Raw genomic sequence first — 21,375 nt, 5'->3', positions numbered from 1 at the left:
AGCCGGAAGAAGCAGAGACTCCCGTAGGTGTTTTCTCTTCTCTCTGATGCTTTGATGTTCTATTCTCCTTTCCTTGATGCCCCAGTCTCTGCTATGGTCTTGGGTGGGTAATAGCAATGTAGATAAACAATGTTGGAGGTGCTTGTTTGTAGTTGGTAAATTGGGTTTTGTTTATAGTTGGTAAATTGAGAGTGAGGAGAACCTTGCACATTAGCTGTCTTAACTGTGAAAACCCTATATGTTCTACTGATAATATAGGTTCTTTACAGAAGAGACCCTGAGGCATTGGTGTTGGATTAATTCAGCCACAGAATTATAAGGGAAGAAGGCCCATTCTACTAAGTAACAGTGCAGAGGTCCATTGATCACCGCAACCATCCGAGGGCAATGCTAGAGCAAAGAAAAAGAAGGAAAATTTGAGGACTGTAACCTATTGGGACTTTAATGTCATAAAGGAGAAGAAATTTAATCTTTAGACTGTATTTTTACATCCTATGTAGCTATTGCTTTATTCGTTCAATAAATCTGCCATTCCAGAAAGCTTAAGAATGCATGAGTATGAAGGACACAATGAAACTCACTTTTGCTACTCTAAAAGGTTCTTTTGTGCCAACTGGCAACACATATGTCTTATCTTGTCCTCAGAGCAATCCTGCTCAAGTGACACTAATGTACTTTCTGGAATCTTAATAATCATTTTGGTGACTCATCTCAAATCAGAAATTCATCTGTAATAAAGATGCTTCCATTCTACCATTTCCACATCGCTGAGACAGGCCTCACCCACTGGTTGAAGTTCCTGTTCAGAGCCACCCTCAGGAGGTCAGGGGCATACTTGGAAGGTGTGTACGGCTCCTGGTCATTGCTGTGCGGCAAGTCCTCAAGGCTGAAGTTGGATCTCAAGGCTCTACAGGAGATGAGCTGAGATGAAGGTGACAGAGGAGAAGTTCCAGCTCTTGAATGTGAGGATGAAACAAAATCATATCTTACAATCTAGTGTGGACACTCAACAGAAGACAAAAGGGAGAGATGCAAATCAAAACAATGATGAGATACCACTTTCCACCAGCCTTCAAAGTAAAGTTCAAAAAACAAACCAGAAGGGTGTATATAAAACAAAAGGGGGAATTGTGGGATTATAAAAAGACTTTTCCCCAGCTTTGTCCCTCCCAAAGAAATGCCAAACACTAGGAGCTTTTTGCTAGCATATGGGGGAGGTCAGATGCTTCCAGACATCCTCCCTGAAGGCAACCAGTCACCAGACTACAGTAGGCCCCACACCCTGCTGTTAAGGACAATGGGCTACTCCTCCCAAAAAGCTTGCAGTCCTCATTGATTTGGTTCCTGTAGGTGGAGTTCACATCCTTCTGAAAATGGCCTCTAGTTGAGCCAGGGAACAGGACAAACTGACTCAGTGACATCCAAGTTGGGCTGCCATCCTGAATCTAGGATCCACTCATCTAGCACAAGTACAAGAGTCTGTTGAGGTAAGCTTTAAAAAAATGCAAAAGGGGAATAGGGAAAAAGCTGCTGTATACAAACTTTCTGGGGTGAAGTCCAGACGGTATGGCAGGGGCCAGACAAAATCCAGGGATACATATGGTAGCCAACTAAAAGGGAGGAGGGAAAAAGATGTGGGTAGTGGGGTAAGAGGGCACTAACCCACTCAAGGGGAGGATATTGTTTATACATCCACAGGGAAAGAGGAACCAGACTTCAACACAGTGCTTCAAGAGGTCCGAGGGGCCAGGCCCAATCCCAAATATGTGGACAGCCCCCACTCCCACCAGAAGAATTTACTTCAGAGGACAGCACTGAAGCTACAGCTCAGGGACAGGTACATGTCTGATCAGAGCACACAGGAGCAAACGAAGGGGGAGGAAGAGAGAGTGGAGAACATCCTGGCCCACCAAGCCTTGAGGACGATATCCCCGCTCAGAGCGGCCAATGCACAGAGAGGACCTTATGGCTGGCCCCACTAGGAGACATGACATCCCTCACTGACCCATAGCCCTATGGGGGACAACATTGGAGACAGTGTGAAAATTTCGCCCAATCTGACCCCACCACACCGATGCAAAATACTAAGGGCATGCAAAGAATAGCAAGGGGAGCAGAGCAAGGAAGTCCCGAGGGAATACCAAAAATAGACTTTGGGACCAGGACGTGTTACCCTATCAGATTCAACTGGAAAACACTCCTTAATGGCAACAAACAAATCTTGAACTATTTACAGGCTTTTTTTGTCATTGGTTTTTTGTTGTGTTGTTGTTTTGTTTTCTTTTGTTACTTTGTTTTGCTCTGTCTTGTTTTTGTGCATATTATTATCTCTCCAGGTCTATCTAGATAAGATAGCTGATAAACAATCTAGAGGAGAAAACAATAGGATTGAAGTTTCCATGGGGACATGGAGAGGGAGAGGTAGGGGAAAGGAAGTGGGTGTTAACCCAGGGACAAGGGAACAACAAGTGATCCAAAATCAATAGCGAGGAAGGTGTAGGAGGATTGGTAGGGCTTGATCAAGGGCAATGTAAGCAAGAGGAATTACTGAAACCTAAATGAAGGCTGAACTTGATAGTGGGACAAGAGGAAAGTCAAAGGAAATAGAGGAAAGAACTAGGAGGCAAAGAGCATTTATAGAGGTCTAAATACAGGCATATGCATATGTAAATATAGTTATATATGACAATGAGGAAATAGATCTATGTGCATATACTTATAGGTTTAGTATTAAGGTAGCATACGGACATTGAGCCTACACTCAAGTTCTCCCTCAATGCAAGAACACTTTGTTTTATTAAACTAGCATTCCATGATGCTCACCTTCCTGGCATGATCACTGAAGACAAAGGGAGTTCATAAACAAATGTGGTGAGAAGAAAGCTGATGGCACTGGGCTATCAAAAGATATAGCATCTTGGGTCTTAAAGGCTTGAAGGTAAACAAGCGGCCATCTAGCTTAGAAGCAACAAAGCCCACATGGAAGAAGCACATCAGCTTGTGTGATCATGAGGTGTTGATCGGATTGGGTGTCAGGCATCAAAGAATAAAAAGTCCTATCATTTTGAATGAGGGGGTGTACAGAGTGGAGACCCAAAGCCCATCTGTAGGCAACTAGACATCCCCTTACATAAGGGTCGCAGGGAGGAGACGAGCCAGTTAGGGTGCAGTAAAGCACCAATGAAGCATACAACTTTCCTCTAGTTCTTTAATGCTTCCTTCCCACCCCTCACTATTATGATCCCAATTCTACCTTACATATCCGGCTAGACCAGAGGATGCACACAGGTACAGATAATAACTGGGAACATAGGGAATCCAGGGCAGATAAACCCCTCACCCCTCAGGGTCAATAATGAGAACAGTAATACCAGGAGTGTAAGGGGAAGGTGGGGTAGCAAGGGGAAACTGATCACGAGGATCTACATATAAGCCCCTCTTTGGGGTGTGGAGAAAAGTGGGTGGAGGGAGACATCAGACAGTGTAAGAAATGATAAAATAATAATAATTTATACATCATCAATTATCAAGGATTCGTGAGTGAAGGAGGGTGGGGGAGTGCAGGGAAAGAATGAGGAGCTGATGCCAGGAGCTCAAGTAGAAAGAAAATGCTTTGAGAATGATGATGACAACAAATGTACAAATGTGCTTGACATAATGGATGAATGGATGGATTGTAGTAAGTTTTACAAGTCCCCAATAAAAATTATTTTAAAGGAAAAAAATAATCTCATATTTTTCCTAAATATTCTCAGACTGTAAGGTATCTTTCAGGGATACCCCTCCATTTCTTGTCCATTGGAGATCCCAAGTCCCTGCTCTGGTCCTCTGATCTGTATCTCTTTATATTACTTTCTTCCTTCCTATGCCATACTGATTTCTATTACTCTGGGTATAATGAGATGCAAAAACAGTGACATGTAATTCTCTCCCTAAAATGAGCTTTTTCAATATCAAGAAATTACATCCAGCCTTATCAACATTGGGAATTACTCGATTGATATATTAAAATAATGTTATCTAGCATAAATGTGATTCAGGAGGGAACATAGAAGAAATCTCTGTGTGTCAGAAAAAAAATTTGCTTTGGAAAAAAAATATATATATATATGACTTTTTGCTTAATGTTCTTCATTGATACCTGACAGTGAAACACATCAAGAAAATTTAAGAAGTTTGCCAGTGCCCAACACATGAAGTACATAGGCATGAAGAATGGCTTTTAATTCCATTTATCTACCCTCCTCTCAGCATATCCCACATTCAGCATATCTTGAGCTGAAAGAGCTGAAGAAAAAAATGCAAACTACAAATTGCAATCTTGAAGGATTCAATGGGCAAAATATTGAATGGTGCAGGAACCACCAAAGTAAGATTGAAGGAATACACAGGGCGAGTGCACTAAAAGGAATTGGTTGCAATGAATCATTTCAAGAGGTAGCATGTAATCGTGATATTAGAAGAAGTCCAAACTGTACTGAAGGTATTAACAACAATAGCAAAAAAAAAAAAACACAAAAAAGCAGGCTCCCGGAATTGACTAGATACTAATTGAAATGTTTCAACAAGCAAGAATGTTTCAACAGCACTGGAAGGAATTACTACTCTATGTCAAGAAATTTTGGAGACAACTACCTGGCCAACCAATTATAAGAGATCCATAATTGGTCTCATTCCAAAGAAAGGCGGCAACAGAATGAAGAAATGATTGAATAGCATCCTTACTATCACATGCAAGGGGAATTTCACTGAAGATCATTTGCTGCCAGAAAGTCAAGCTGGATTCTCAAAAGGATATGGAACACAGTGTATCAAATTGCTGATGTCAAATAGATCTTGGCTCAAAGCAGAAAAGTGTTTACTTGTGTTTTAATGACTATGCAAAAGAATGGACTATATGGAGCACAGAAAGCTGTGAATAGCATTAAGAATGGGAATTCCAAAACATTTAATGATTCTCATATTAAATCTATACACAGACAAAGAGGTACTTATTTGAATGGAACAAGGTGATACTGCATGGTTTAAAAGTAGGAAAGGTTTTCATCAGGATTATATCCTTTTACCAGACTTATTTAATCTATAAGCTGAACGAATAATAAGAAAAACTTGACTCTGTGAAGAAGAACCTGGTATCAAGATTAGAGGAAGGCTAATTAACAATGTGTGATATGCAGATGACAATAACTTGCTTGCTGAAAACTAAGAGGCCTTACTTAAGCACTTACTGATGAAAATCAAAGACCACAGTCTGAAGTATAAATTGCAACTCAATGTAAAGAATACAAAACTCCTCACAACTTGATCAACAGACAATATCATGAGAAAGAGAGAAAATATTGAAGTTGTCAAGTATTTAATTTTATTTGGATCTACTACAATCAATACTTATGGAAGTAGTAGACAAGAAATAAAAAAAAATCACATTGGGCAATCTGCTGCACAAGTTCTCTTTAAGGTGTTAAGGAGCAAGGTGATCATTTTGAAGACTAAGGTTCCTGACTGAAGCCATGGTATTTTCATTTTTTCAAAACCTTTTTATTGGGAGCTCATACAGATGTCATATCCTTCCGTAGTTCAATCACATAAAGCAGTGTTATACAATTGCTACCATGATCAGTTTCAAAATATTCTCTTTCTTCTTGAACTCCTTGATACATCTCCCCTTGACCCCATCCTTTCCCACTGTACCCCCCAGGAATCCTTATTCCACTTTCTGCCTCTACAGTCATCAACTCCCGGGTCTCATATATGGAAAAACAGAAAAACATACAACAAAAATTCAAGATGGCTAACCTTAATAACAAAAGACATCAGAGCTAAACCCCAAAAGGAAGAGAGAGAAAAACACACACAGAGAAAATGTTGAAAACCAGATCAGGCTCAACGTGTATGGATCAACTGACAAGGTTTTTACTATTCAAATCAGGTTTATCATTTTGATTCCTCTAATCATCTTTCTTATTCTCATCCTTCGATTATGTATAGAGGGAAATCGCTGGAGGTTTATTTCCTGTGTACATCTTGCAAATGTATCTTGGGCTCCTGCTGTCATCCATAGCCTTCTGCAAACCAGAATATCACAATTTGAGTTCTGATACTATTTCCTCCTCTGGCTTCAGATTATATGATTAGCAATCCTTTGGTCACTGATGCTGGAGTGCTTGTTCCATACGGACTTATTTAACATCTCACTTAGATGGCTGCTTGTTAAGAAACAAGCCCTTTAAGACCCCAGATGCTATTGTATCTGATAGCTGGGCACCATCTAATTTCTTCACCACACTTTGCTATTGCACCCGTATCTTCTGTGTTCCCTTTCTGAGGGTGAGTATCAAGTAAGGTCATGATGCAAGAATTAATTGTTCCTACATTGGAGCTAGGATTCAGTGCGAGCCCAAAACCAAGCCGTGGTGTTTTCAATAAACTCACATGCATGTGAATGTTGGATAATGAATAATAAAGACCAGAAAGCATTGATGAATTTGAATTATGGCTCTGATGATGAATCTTAATGGTCTATCAAAAGAACAAATACATCTGTCTTGAAGGAAGTCCAGCCAGACTGCTCCTTAGTGAGGATAAGGTCTTGTCTCCTGTACTTCGGACATGTTCTCTGGAGACACCAATCCCTGGAGAAGGATATCATGCTTGAAGTAGAAGGTCAGTGAAAAAGAGGAAGACTGTCCAGGAGATGGACTGACAAGTGGCCGCACAAGGTTCAAGCATGACACCCCTTGTGAGGATGGTGCAGAGGGGGGCAAGGTTTCATTCTGTTGTACACAGGATTTGTGTTGAGCTAGAATTGACCTGATGCTTCCTAAAAACTTTTTTTCTTACCTAAGGCTATACTTCAGGATAATATTATTCATTGGATCACTCTACATTTCCTGTCCTGTCTTGTACACAGTTTCTCTTTGGCTTATGTGGCCAAATTTCACATGTGATAAGTAAATCAAATGAATCAATCTCTAGCTTTGCCAGAAAGTATTGGTTTACTGAAAGAGCACTGTCGTGTTACACACGCATCACAATTCTAAGTAAGGCTGAGTGTGTGCACCTGCTTTGTTACCAGGGTAAAGTGGCCAAAAACATTGGTTTCAAACACTTCCTGGAGCCCCTCAGCTGTGATGTTATCACCCTGATCCAGCAGCTCTCCAGCTGTGGAGAAGATAAGAATCATTTTTCTGAATGGAGAGATTTTTAAACAAGAAAGAAACAAAAAGAAGTTTGACAGACATGCTATCTACAAACAGAGTAACCCTGGAGGTATGGTTGATATGCATTGGGCTGCTAGTCACAAGGTCAGCAGTTTGAACCTACCCACCACCCCTCTCAAGAATGATGAGCCTTTCTGCTCCCTTAAAGATTTGTAGCGCAGCAAACCCTAGGGAGCAGTTCTGCTTTGTACCATAGTAGTGCTCTGAGTCAGAAATGACTCAATGGCGGTAGATTTTGTTTGGGTTTGGTCCTATGATTCCACCTTTTCATGAATTGTTTTTGGTATCTTCCTCCCAGTTTTCTCCATCTGGTCAGTTTTGTATTAAATAAATGTGTATTTCCTGCTACCTTCCTAACTCCTACTCCCAACGTAGAAAACCAATTGGAGGCTAGATGGCAATGGAAGTTGATAGGTGAGTTTGAAAAGTCAGCTGCTCAGGCTACAGAGACATGAAAAAGGGGCAGACTGGATGGATCTAGAGGTGCACACACATGACTGCACCATAGAGAACACTCAACTTTCAGAGAAGGGGGAAATGGGCTCGAGAGGGAGAAACTGGTAGGGTAGAAAGAAATCCAGGGAAGTATGGGGTTTTGGAAGCTAAGGGAGGGACGTGTTCCAATGGAAGGGTTGGGTCAAATAAGATAAGGAGCCTTGATTTCTCAAAGAAAGCTGTTGGTGTCACTAATAAGAATTGTGTTACAGAATGGTGAAAGTAAAGTTCTGCTAGGGGGTGGGTTCCAGGGGGCAGGGGACGGGAAGAATTGGAGACAGACACTGCAGTCAGCTCTGAGTTTTGGTACACAGAGCGAATATTTGGAGTATTTACTTGCTGAGATAGTAAGGGTTATAAAGAGTTTCTCTTCGTTGTTGTTTAAACAAGAAGTAAAACAAAATTAAGACTTTGGCACACAGTTATTCAGGCTGAGAATTACTAATTTCCTATTTCACCCAGAAAACAATCCATTTCTACATTGTCTTGGAGAGTTTGACTCCCACCAAAACCACCCCGTAGCATTACTCACAGTAGTCATGCTCCTTTCATAATAAAATGGCAATACCTATGCTCAACTACATTTCACCAGTTACCACTACTATTTCATATGTCAAGGGCAAAGCTAAACAGAAAAATAATGACGTTCACTCTGCTGAATTCAACTGAAAAATCAAAGTTACCTTGAAAAGAGGCCAGAGAAAACCTGGTTCATTTTCAAATGAGGGCTAAGCATGGTCCCAGCATGAAGATACACATAACCTTATTGCTGAAACCTGTAAGGAAAAATGCAAAGACTGTCTTGTTAGATACTATGAGGAAGACTCTTAGTAAGTTTATGGCCAAAAGGGGGTCTGGGGGTCTTGTGCTCAAAAGAAGATAACCAAAGGAACCTGACATGAATTATCAGGTTTTCTCTGCTTCCAAACCATTTTCCTTTTGCTCAGAAAAATTTACAATATCTTGTTGAAAGGACCTTCAATCAAACCCTTCCGGGATTTATAATCAAAGACTACAAGCAATCTATTTATATTACTGGGTTTTTTTTCACGCCCCCCCCCCTTCCTCCAGGCAAGATTCCACACACATCATCATCATCATCTTTCTCCATTAACTCCCTCCCCTGCCTCTCACTTTATCACACTAGTCTGGGAAGACTCGAACCCAACTAGATCCAACACTCTAGCACCATCACATATGCATCGGGATAATGCACCAGGCTAACTCGTCTCACTTTAAATTTGTGACTTAATACTGGTTGAGGACAATCTCTAAAAGGAATGTTTGAAATAGAGTCCCCTTCTCTCCCCACTCCTCCCAGCTCCTAGCACCCTGTCTGTGTTTGCCTATTCAGGACATTTCATATAAGTGGGTGGTCTTTTATGTCTGGCTTCTTAAGCTTACCATTTCCCTGGATCATTCATGCCCTAGCACCTACCAGTAACTTCACTCCTTTTGATTACTAATATTCCATTCTACAGATCCACATATCTTGAAGTATTCTTGCTTTCTTGCCATTGCAAAAAGTGTTCTCTGTACATTTGCAATACGGCAATTATAGAAATTTCAATGGCAATTTTAAATGGTGCTGGGTGCTATGGGCATAGTGGCTCCTGCAGCAAAGCTGGGGCCTATAAAACCAGAATTTACTAGCAATTTCTCCACATTTGAAACAATTGAAACCTTTTGATCTAAACTCTGCTTGTCCACTTCACCGAACCATGGTCTCAACTCACTCCCATTGAGTTGATTCAGGCTCATGGAGACCCATGGGACTCAATAAAACTGTCCTGTGGGTTTCTGTCACTAAATCTTTACAGAAGAATATAGCCTCATCTTTCTTCCACAGGGCAGCTGTCAGGTTCAAACTGCTGACTTTATGGTTAACAGCCTAACCTGTAACCCACTATGTTACCATGGGTCTTTTGAACAATTGTAGAGACCCATAAATTATCATGATAAACTAATTAATAATAATAATTGGACTAATTTATAAATTTCCATGATTCTACCCATGAAGATCGTTTTATTTTATATAATAATTTATGGTCCAGTTAAAAGAAGAGATGCTTCAATAAAGAATTTATCCTTTAAACAAAAATCTAAACCATAAGTACAAATGATCATTTAATGCTTCTTTCTCCCTTAGTGTATCCTTTCTCCTTTTCCACCAGATGAGCTTTTAACATATGTACCTGTCTCCCACACATTCCTGCCCTTGACTTTCAGCTGCATTTGCATCCTATGTCTCTAACACTAAAGAAGCAACAGAAAGGAAAACATTCACTCTCCTACCACCACAGGTCCCAGCCGCCCTGTCCTTCCCTCCACCTGTGTGCTGAAGCCCCCTCCCTCCAGTCCACCCACTCTGAGAATTCTCTGTTAATTCTCTTCTTCCCTTCTCTTTCAACAGCCTTTCTGTTGCATTGAATTCTTCCTACTAGATTACGCTCTGCTCTAGATGAGACTGCCAGCTGTGGTGGTGTACTGGATTATATGATAGTTTACTAACCTTAAGCTCAGCAGTTCAAATCCACCAGCCTCTGTCCAGAAAAAAAGATGCAGTTGTCTGCTACCTTAAAGATATACAGTCTAGAGATCAGTGCTACAGTGCTCTACAGGTTCACTATGAGTCGGAATGTATTCACTGGCAGTGGGCTTGGTTTTTAATTATTATCATAAATATGCTAATGCCGCCCATATTCACAAACTCTCCCTTGACCCCTATCACCCTCCAGTTATGTGCCCTTTCTCTGTTCTCCTTGACTACTAGGCGTCTTACAGAGTCATCTATCCTTCATGACTCCTTTCTCTGTTCTCCTTGACTACTAGGCATCTTACAGAGTCATCTATCCTTCATGTCTCCAGGTCCTCTCCTTCCATCCTCTTTTAAACCACCCCCGGTTAGCATTCATTTCCAGAATCAGCAATGGTTTCCATGCTGCTAAATACAATAGCCAATATTGTCTGTTAGCTTGTCGTACTGTGGTGACTTGTGTGTTTCTGTGACGCTGGAAATGATGTCACTGCATTTTCAAATACCAGCAGACAGTCCACTTCAGAAGAATTAGCCATGGAAAGCGTTATGGAAACCATTGAAATGTGGTCAGATACTTAAAAATCTCATGAATCACACCAGGACATTCTCAGAGACAGAGGTAGAAGATGCGCCCCTCAGGTTGGAAGGCACTCAAAATATGACCACTGAGGAGCTGCCCTCTCAAAGCAGAGTCAATCACAATGACATAGACTGAGTAGAGCCTCCAGGACCTTTTCTGATTGGGAAGGACCCACAATGAGAATAAATGGCCGTAAACATCAGCTAGTAATTGGAACTTGAATTACATGAAGCATGAAGGTAGGAAAGTTGAAGGACTGTGTAAAGATTGATCTGCTAGGTATTAGTGGGCTGAAATGGACTTGTATTGACCTTTTTTAAATAAGAAAATTTGTTAAAAGGAATGGCATGAACAGCTTTATATTCATAATCAAAAATGACATTTCAAGATCTATCTTGAAAAACATCTTGTCTATGATAGGACAATATTTATCTGAGTGCAAGGAAAACCAGTCAACACAACTATCATTCAAATTTATGCATTTATGACTGCTAAAGTTAGTGATGAAGAAAATGAAGCATTTTAACCAATGTCTTCAGTTTGAAATTGATCAAACATGCAACCAGGCTGCATTGAGAATTGTTGCCAATTGGAAGGCAAAAGTTGGAAACAAAAAGAAAGGAACAGAATTTGTAGCATATGGTAGAAGCTGGAGATCACGTGATAGAATATTACAAGACCAATTACTTCTTAATGCAAACACCTTTTTTAAACAATGCAAAAGGCAACTATAGACATGGACTTCTCTAGATGTAACACACAGAAAGAACATGGACTGAATCTGTCAAAGGAGACCACGGAGAAGCTCCATATCATCAGCTGTAATCAGGCTAAGGATAAACTGTGGAACAGACCATCAATTGCTCCTATGAAGGTTCACGCAGAAACTGAAGAAAATTAAACCAAGTCCAAAGAGCTCAAAGAGAGCATAGAGTCATATTCAATACCTTGAACACTAATAACAGAGGACCAGGTGAGCTGTGGGACACATCAAGAACATCATACATGAAGAAAGCAAAAGGTCATTTAAAAGACAGGAAAGAAAGAAAATATCAAAATGGATGTCAGAAGAGACCCTGAAACTTGCTTTTAATCATAGAGTATCTAAGGCAGATGAAGGAAATGATGAAGTCAAAGACATGAACAGAAAATTTCAAAGGTCAGCTTGAGAAGTCAAAGAAATATTTTATAATGAAATGCACATAGCCCTATAATCAGAAAACAAAAAACATGCTCAGCATATCTTAAACTAAAAGAACTCAAGAAAAAACTCAAGCCTCGAGTTGCAATATTGACATATTCTATGTACAAGATATTGAAAAATGCTGAAAGCATCAAAAGAAGATGGGAAGAATATGCAGGGTTACAATAATAAACAGAAAAAGTCAACATTCAACCATTTCAAGTGGTAGAATATAAGCAAGAGCCAATGGAATTGGAACTGAAGGAAGAAGATCCAATTTTGCCAGCATTATTTGTTGAAAGGTCTATCTCTTTCTCATTTAATCTTTTTTACCCTTTGGTGAAGATCAGTTTTCTGTAGATGGATGAATTTATCTCTGGATTCTCTATTCTGTTCCTGTAGTCTATGTACCTATCATTGGACAAGCACCTGGCTGTTTTGGCTAACATGGCTGTGCAATAGGTTTCGAAGTCAGGAATTTCAAGGCATCCTAACTTGTTCTTCTTCTTTAGAAGCTCTTTGCTTATCCAGAGATATTAACAAAAAACTGGGTTTCAGGAATTGATGGAATACCAATGATGCAACTAGCCGATCAAGTACTGAATGTTCTCACTTGATAAATGCACAAGAATTTTGGAACACCTGACCAACTAACTGGAAGAGATCGATATCTGTGTCCATCCCAAAGAAATGGGACCCAACAGAATGTGTAAATTATCATTAGTATCACAAACAAGTAAAATTTTGCTGCGGATCATCCAACAACAGTTGCAGTGATACATTGACAGGGAAATGCTAGAGGTGAAGGCTGGATTCAGATGACTCAGAATAAGTGATATCATTGCTGATGTCAGATGGATCTTGGCTGAAAGCAGAGAATACCAGAAAGATATTTGCTTGTGTATTATTGACTCTGAGAAGACATTAATTTGTGTGGACCATAACAAATAACAGATAGACTTGAGAAGAATGGGGATTCCCAGAACACTTAATGGTGTTCATTTGGAACCTGTATATGTATCAAGAGGCAGGTGTGTGAGCAAAACAAAGAAAAGCTGCATGGTTTAAATGGTTTAAGATCAAGAAAGATGTGCAAAGGGAGTGCAACAAGAGCGCAAGGGGATCTAAGAAACCAAATTCCGGAGGAACCCTGAAAAGAGACTTCTGACTTGGGAGACAGGGCTTGGCACCTCAGATTTTATCAGAAAACATACATAAGGGTCAATAGACAGACCTGGAACTATCTACTGGGGTTTTGTTTTGCTTTTTTTGTTTTGTTTTGTTTTTCTTTTTCCTTCACCCTATGTCTAGCTACATAAGACAGTCAGGATGAACAATCTCAAGGAGAAAATAAGGGGACAGATGGATCCAGGAGGGAAATGGGAGAGAAGGGACCGGGGTGGGGGAGTGGGGAGTGAACAAACTCGAGGTAAAAGAACAAGAGATCTAAAATTGGTGGTGAGGAGGGCAATGTATCCCAGAGGAAATACTTAGAGCTGAATGGAGGGTGAGCAGGGGACTGGGATAGGGGGAGGGCGAAAGAAAATAGAGGAAAGAAGCAGGAGGAGCAGGCACTGGTTCATCCTGCTGGGGATATGGTCACTATGACTCGGGACTGAATCAACGGCATCTAACAACAGCAGCATTTACTACTATCTGAAATACATAGATCTTTGCTCACTGCCTCCTGCCTTCTAAAACAGATATTCTACAAAAGCAAGCCTTGCTGTGTTTTGTTTCATTTGGAAAATTTAAACTCCATTTATGTTCTTCCTTATTTATAGATAATTATTTAAAATTTTTAAATACTATATATCTTTAAACACTAGATATATGCTATGTTTTATATAATCACTATTCACTTAGATTTATTATAACGTTACACTTTTGATAATTCTCAGTTTTTTCACTTATTTTTTTAATTTTCCAGTCACATTATGAGGGGGACCCCTGGGTGGAGCAGAACTTCTGTGGTATGCATTTTTCCTGCTAAGTGATTATCAAGCAACTAACTCTGAGTTAGTTGCACCTAGTGGCATTGCTTGGGAAAGTTCTCTCTAGTTAGAGTGAATTTTTTCATAAAAGCCATTTTGCTCAAACCACATAATTTGTGATGGCCAATTTAAGAGAATGGCATACAGTTGTGACATTTTGTTTCCTGCTCAGGAAAAATACCACAGAATCTGTTGTGATGTTGAACACAGCTTACAAGGACAGTGCTATGGAAAAACTCAAGTGTACAACTGGCTATCTCATTTTAAGAAGGTGAAATATTGATTGATGAAAAGCCTTGTTCTGCCGATTACAAGGATCTACATGTGACCTCCTCCCTGGGGGGTGGACAACAGAAAAGGGGATAAAGGGAGATGTCGGACAAGGCAAGTTATGACAAAATAATAATTTATAAATTATCAAGGGCTCATGAGGGAGGGGGGAGCGGGGAGGGAGGGGGAAAAGAAGAGGACCTGATGCAAAGGGCTTACGTGGAGAGCAAATACTTTGAGAATGATGAGGGCAAAGAATGTACACATGTGCTTTACACAATTGATGTATGTATGGATTGTGAAAAGAGTTGCATGAGTCCCTAATAAAAATTTTTTTTTAAGGGAAAAAAAAGAAAAGCCTTGTTCTGGACATCCGTCAACTTCCCAAATGGACAAGAATGTCGACTCATAGTGCATTTTTGAGTTCATTCCACCAGGTCAGACTGTTAATCAAGTTTTTTATTTAGAGGTTCTGAAAAGATTGCATAATGGAGTTCAACCATAAAAAGGCCTTATTTGTGGCAGATGGGGGACTGGTTTTGCCACCACAATTCTCCTGCTCATGCATCCATCTCAGTGTGCCAGTTTTTGGCAAAAAACAGCATGCCTTTCTTGTCCCACGCACCTTCCTCACCTGACCTCGCTCCATGCAACTTTTTTTGTTTCTGCGAATGAGAAGGGAAATGAAAGGACAGAGATTTGATGATGTAGAAGAAGTGAAGAAAAAAATGAGAGATGTCCTGTCAGTCATCCAAACAGATGAGTTTGAAAAATGTTTCCAAGATTGGAATCCCAGATCTGACAAATGTATGAAGTGTAGTGGAGAGTTTTTTTTAAGGTAATAAGGTTGTTTTGTTACAATTTCAAATACCTAGCTTTGAAAAGCAATTCTAGGTGAGGTTTTTATTTTTTGGTACCCCTCAAAACTTCTTTCTTATTGAAAAATACCCTTTTTTATAAAATGTCTTAGATGTAAGACTATTTATGATGCATTTTATAAGTTAATTATTTCTTCATCATTTTTAAAGTTATTTTATTGAGGGCTCATACAGCTCTTATCATAATCCATACATACTTCCACTGGGTCAAGCATGTTTGTACACATGTTACTATCATCATTCTCTCTCTCTTTTTTAATCATTTGATTGGGAGCTCTTACAGCTCTTATCACAATCCATCCATCCATCCATCCATCCATCCATCCATCCATCCATCCATCCATCCATTCATCCACCATGTCAAGCACATTTGTATATTTGTTGCCATCATTATTCTCAAAACATTTCTTTCCACTTGAGGCCCTGGTATCAGCTCATCCGCCCCCCGCCCCCCACTGTCCCTACTTCCCTTATGAACCCTTGATAAGTTTTTTTCATATCTTACACCGACCACTTCACCCACATTTCTGTTAGTCCCCCTGGGAGGGGGTTATATGTTGATCATTGTGATTAGTTCTCCCTTTCTCCCCCTATTTTCCCTTACCCTCCTGGTTTCGCTACTCTCATTATTGGTCCTAAAGGGTTATCTGTCCTGGATTCTCTGTTTCTCCAGCTCTCATCTGTACCAGTGTATATTCTTCATCATTCTTGAAAAATATTTTGCTAGGTACAAAATTTTAAATCAGCAGTTCATTTTCTCAATTAATGAAAATATTGTTCTATAGTTTCTGTTAGAATTATGGTTATCATTTTAATCATTTTTTCTCAAGGTAACATGTTCTCTTTTTCTCTAGTTGCTTTAATATTTTTCTTTGTGTTTGTACTGAGTAGTTTAATTTTAACATGCCTAGGTCTGGTTGCTGTTTCATTTTGTTCATGTTGATGCCTGGGGTTTGAAGTGTTTCTTGAATCTGTAGCTTTTCAATCACAATTCAAATATACATTTTTTAATTTAAGTGTCTGTCTCCTCCTTCCAAGGACATTCACATTTATATTAAACTGATTTATTGAGTCCTCTATGTTTCTTGCCTGCTTTTCTTAATTTGCATCATTTTATATCTCCCAGCTTCACTCTGAAATTTTTTTAAAGCCTCCTTCCATTATACTCAAAATCAAACTCATGGTCATTGAGTCAATTCTGACTCATCGTGAGCCTATCCGACAGAATAGAACAGCCCTTGTGGGTTTACAAACCTCACTCTTCACAAGAGTTGAAAGCCTCGTCTTTCTCCTGGGAAGCAGCTGGTGGTTTCTAACCACTAACCTTAAAGTTAACAGCCCAACACCTAACCCACTATATCACCAGAGCTCCTCCCACCTTCTAGGAGATGACATGGTTCATATTGAGCAACTCCATCCAATACTTAATTTGGGCTATTGTATATCTTGGTTCTATTTCTTTGCATCTGCTGTCTAATTTTGTTTCTGGACCTCTGGTGAACTTCTTCATCTTGAGTTAAACATCATATACCTGTAATTTTAATGTTTTGTTCTAATTAACCATCGCCCTTTGTGACACTATCTTCTACTGCACATACTGTTCTAATTCATGTCCTCTTATTTACTCGTAGGCTTGGCTAGTTTTCATTGTAAAATGTCTGTGTGTGTATGTGTGTGTGTGTGTATTAGAAATAATTTGAGGCCGAAGATGATGGTATTATCTTGGAGAAAGAATTTAATTTTGTCTACCATTTTTCTGAGTCCCCTACCATTTAGGATAACTCCCTCTTACCCCACTTGACATCACCAGAAGCTTGTCTCTGAGATCCACTGAGGTTCTGCTTCACTATCCTTTATAGATTTCAGTCCGTATCCATTTTGCACAAGGCAGAGGGATCGCCACCCCCTCGGACAGTGGGCCCTGAGTGCCCCCTTCTGCCTTCCTGATCCTATGGAGTGCCTGAAAGCCCTGCTCAGACCCCGCCTCCCAGTCCCTTCTCCCTAGACTGGAAAGCACCGCGCTGCAGGCCTGCCTCACTTTGGGCACCCCTGCCTTCTGGGTCATTGCAGGTAGACCTTCCCTGCATGCTTCTCTCTCTTGTGGCTTTGGCAGATTTTCCTTCTAAACGTTTTCCTAAATATCCTTTTTCCCTCAACAAGTTCTTCTAATTTTCCTCTATGCATTTAACAAACTTAATAGTCCTAGCTTCTAACTCCTAGTAATGTATAAAACTGAATCATGTGCCAATAAGAAGTGCCAATTCGGGGGGGGGATGGGCAGAATATATATACTAATTGAAGGCACTGCAGAGTGACCCAGCAGGTACAGAAAACAAAAGAATATAAGCCTTGAAGGGAGAAAAGAATCACGCTGCTTGAAATCAACATTTTCCTGATTTTTATCACTGAAGGCATGCCTGGGGAAGCCTGGTGGAGCCGCTGGGAAAGCATTGGGCTACCAACTTCTAGATTGGCGGTTCAAATCCACCAGCTGCTCTGCAAGAGAAAGTGAAGGCATTTGCTCCCATAGAAGTGTAAAACCTTAGAAATCCTAAATGGGGCTCAGCAGAGTTTCAACTGACTGGATGGCCATGGTTAAGGCATTCCCCTGTCCACACAGCCTCTGGGCTAGAGTTCAAGAAGAGACCTGCAGGCTACGGGCCAAATAAATACATCAGAGTTAGGAGTGGGCACAGACATTGGAAATCGACAAGACACCCTAAATGACATAAGGTAAACCAAAGGCAAGCCAGTTGCCTTGTTTGATGGATGCATCTGATTATTGAAGCTCCGAAGGGCGGGCATGGTTGGGAGCAATCCAAAGCAGATCGATAGGCCTTTCTTCTGAGGAGCCTCTGAGGGCAGGTAGACTGCCAGCTTCTTGGTTAGCAGTCGGATTGGAAGCCAAGTGCTTACCTTGTTCGTGCCACCTAAGGATGAACGTGCCATGGACTGCCCAAAGAACAAACAAATCCCTGTTGGGAGAAGTACAGCCAGAATGTTCCATAGAGGCACGGAAAGGGAGACTCGAGCTCATTTACTCTGGGCATGTTATCAGGAGAGAGCAGACCCTGGAAAGGACAGCATACTTGGATACGTGGAGGGGCAGTGAACAAGAGGAAGAGCTGCAAGGAGATGGACTGGCAGAGTGGCTGCAGCAATGGGCTCGCACATAACAGCAACCCAGACAAGGGCCCAGAACCAGGCTGCGTTTCACCCTGTTGTCGCTAGGAGTCAGAATTGACTCAGTGGCACGTTACAGCCACAGGATGACACCTCCATCGAAGGTCATTACTGTTAGGGCCCATTGGGTCGATTTTTGACTTATCATGCCTCCAGGTGACACAGGTAAACTGCCCTCTCAGTTTCTCAAACGTAATCTTTATAGAAGCACATTTCCTGGTTTTTCTCCCACAGGCTAGATTTGAACCACCAACCTTTTGTTTAGAAGCTAAGCCCTGAACTGTTGCATCGCTCTGCCAGGACTCCTGTCTCTCTAGTTAGTATTACTGCTGCATGCGTCTTGCCTTGTCCCAAGCTACATGAGCACGGACTTTGGGCAGTATTTCAGGGATTCTCACATCTGCTTATGCATCTGATTCATTCCTCTATTCCTTCAACAAAGAGTCACTAATAGTTGTGCTTATATTCCAAGCACTGGGTTAGGACCTGGGACACTTAAAGATGTTATATTTATATGACACTCTCTCATTTTCTAAAATAATTCACAATCACATCAGAGAGAACCCTCCACCCAGAAGCATACCCTTGCTTGAGTTCCCTGGCGGCCCGGAACACCGACCTCAGGCTGCTCACATCCACCCACACAATGCTGACCTCGGCTATGGGCTGAGCGGCCAGCAGGTCGACTCGGACAGCTTCGGCCTTGCCCATGTTCCTGCACGCCAAACACAGGTGAAGCTGGTCATCGTTGGCCAGTAGCCACTTGCAGAGGGCTAGGCCGATGCCACTGGAAAGGACAATTCAGACACAGGGCTTGCCTGAATAGGATGATGCTAATAGAAGCATTTTTCCATGGTTCAGAAAACTAACGTTGACAATCGTTTCTCCAATCAGGAGCCTCAGGAGAGAGAGAAAGAAAAATTTTTTAAATCTCACAAATGATTTAAACAAAAGTTGTTGAAAGGGCCACTGTCAACAAACTAGACGTGTTCTCTGTCACCTTTAGTGGGCAGGAAGTTGTCACCACGCACAACTATGTAACTGACATCTGGTGGTGAGGGAAAACTATCGAGAGGAGGCATTACAGCCAGTGCCCCATTAGCCAAATAGGTATATTTTTGTCAACAAGTTTGCAAGATCCTCCAGGGCAAGGCCTGGACCGTGATGATGGTTCACACAGTTGGGCTCAGACGACAACAGGAACAGTGACCGTCCTCGGAGCTTTCCTGTGTCCACCTGAAGGCGTTCATTTTTCACTAGCCAATCAGTCCGACCAAACCACTGATGTGAAAAGGGAAAGGACTTTGTATCGTTAAATGTGCACTTGGTTTTGTGGTGTTCTCTTCTCCTTTAATAAAGGGGAATTCTAGAAGAAAGAATGGAGGAAATACAAAGATAGGGACCAGAAAGAAGAAACCCTGAAGGAGCAGGAAGCTCAAGGATGTAGTTGCTTAGAGGAAAATAAGACCTTCAGACGTAGCAAACAAGACCGTGTCTTAAAAACACAACCATGACCTCTTATTGTGGGTATGTCTTTACAGCTCCCTCCCACGTGATGAAAAATGTTCCCAACATGCTCTAAAGAGCACTGTGAAACATCCCCTTAGCAGCTGTCTCTGTAAGCACAGAATCGAATATCTTCACAGAGAAACAGAATGGTCTTACCTTGTCTTTCTCTCTTTAGCTTTTTTATTGTAAACTGGGTAAAAGTTTACAAAACAAATCAGTTTTCTACTCAACAATTCATACCCTCCCCCCACACACACACATTGTGTCTTATTTCCTTGAGCACAATCTCATAATGGAACAAATATCACTTATCCACTTCTCTGGCCTCAGGATCATACAGACTGAAGAGTGTATTTCCATTGGACTAACTGGTTCCATGTGCCTTTCATTTTTTTTTTCGCTTGTCTTTCCTCCAGACAGAAATACTAAGAGTTTCACCTTAGATGGCTGTTCACAAGCCTTTAAGACCCCAGTCACTACTCCCCAAAGTAGGAGGTAATGGACTGTTTTCCAATTGACCTCAGTATCTCCTGAGACCTTAGTCTAGACCCCAGGCCTGTGACTCCTTCCTCCAAAGTGTTTGGTTATGTCTAAGAAGTTTTCATAACTTTCCCCACTGCATGCTCCACCACACTCGTGGATATATTTGCAGACAAGGTAAATACACATGTAGAAATAGCTTCTGTCAGGTAGGTAGATAGATGATAGATAAATAGATAGATAGATAAATAGATAGCTGATTGATAGATGGATGATAGATATAGATAGATAGACAGACAGATAGATAGAGATGTTCTTGTTATCATCCCACTCTCCCGCCCACACCCCAGTTAGGTATCTATCCAGGCATCTACTGATACATCACCACTGTGGCAGTGCTCTCTATGTAACTGTATTTCGCTCTTATGCTTTATAGCTCTGTACACATACACGTCATCATCTAGTGTAACCTTATGCGGAGAACGTCATATAGGGTGATGAGAATGGAGCAGACTGGCTACGTTGCAATCCTACGGCTACAGCTTGCTAGATCTGAGGCCACCTGTACAATAAATATAATAAAGGTGCCTTCTCCATATCAGAAAGACTATATGAAAAATCTGTCTTTGCTACTTCTAAGTATTATGTAGGCACTGCTGAGTGGAGGCACTACAGAATTTGCCAAGAAGCTTCTGGAAAGGGTAATGGTGAGGGTTCTCCGGGCACAGCCAAGTGATGAGTCAAGTCCTAAAGGCTTCTTTCAGTTTTAATCAGGATCTTTCAACCTGGCATCAATAGACTATAAAACCGCTTCTGAGAGTAGCAAAATTGGTTAATGTCTAAAGCCGCTTATTTTCGTGTCCCTGTCCCTACTAGAAAAGGAGCCCTGGTGATGTAGTGGTTACTTTGGGCTGCAATCAGCATGTTCAGCAGTTCGAAACCACCACCAGCTCTAGGGAAGAAAGACTGGGCTTGCTACTCCCGGTAAACAGTTACAGTCTTAGAAACCCAGAGGGGCTCTCTATGAGAAAGGAAAATAAGTGA

General features: G+C 41.0%; 1 pseudogene; it reads right to left on the bottom strand.

Annotated features, from left to right (window-relative positions):
* Positions 1 to 243: 243 nt before the first annotated feature.
* On the bottom strand, positions 244 to 19,134 carry LOC142438821 (3-keto-steroid reductase/17-beta-hydroxysteroid dehydrogenase 7-like; annotated as a pseudogene).
* Positions 19,135 to 21,375: the final 2,241 nt, after the last annotated feature.

Source organism: Tenrec ecaudatus, chromosome 1 (assembly GCF_050624435.1).
Source record: "Tenrec ecaudatus isolate mTenEca1 chromosome 1, mTenEca1.hap1, whole genome shotgun sequence".
NCBI classification, from domain to species: Eukaryota; Metazoa; Chordata; class Mammalia; order Afrosoricida; family Tenrecidae; genus Tenrec; species Tenrec ecaudatus.
Note: the sequence above shows the minus strand (reverse complement) of the source record. Positions and strands in the feature narration are given on the sequence as shown.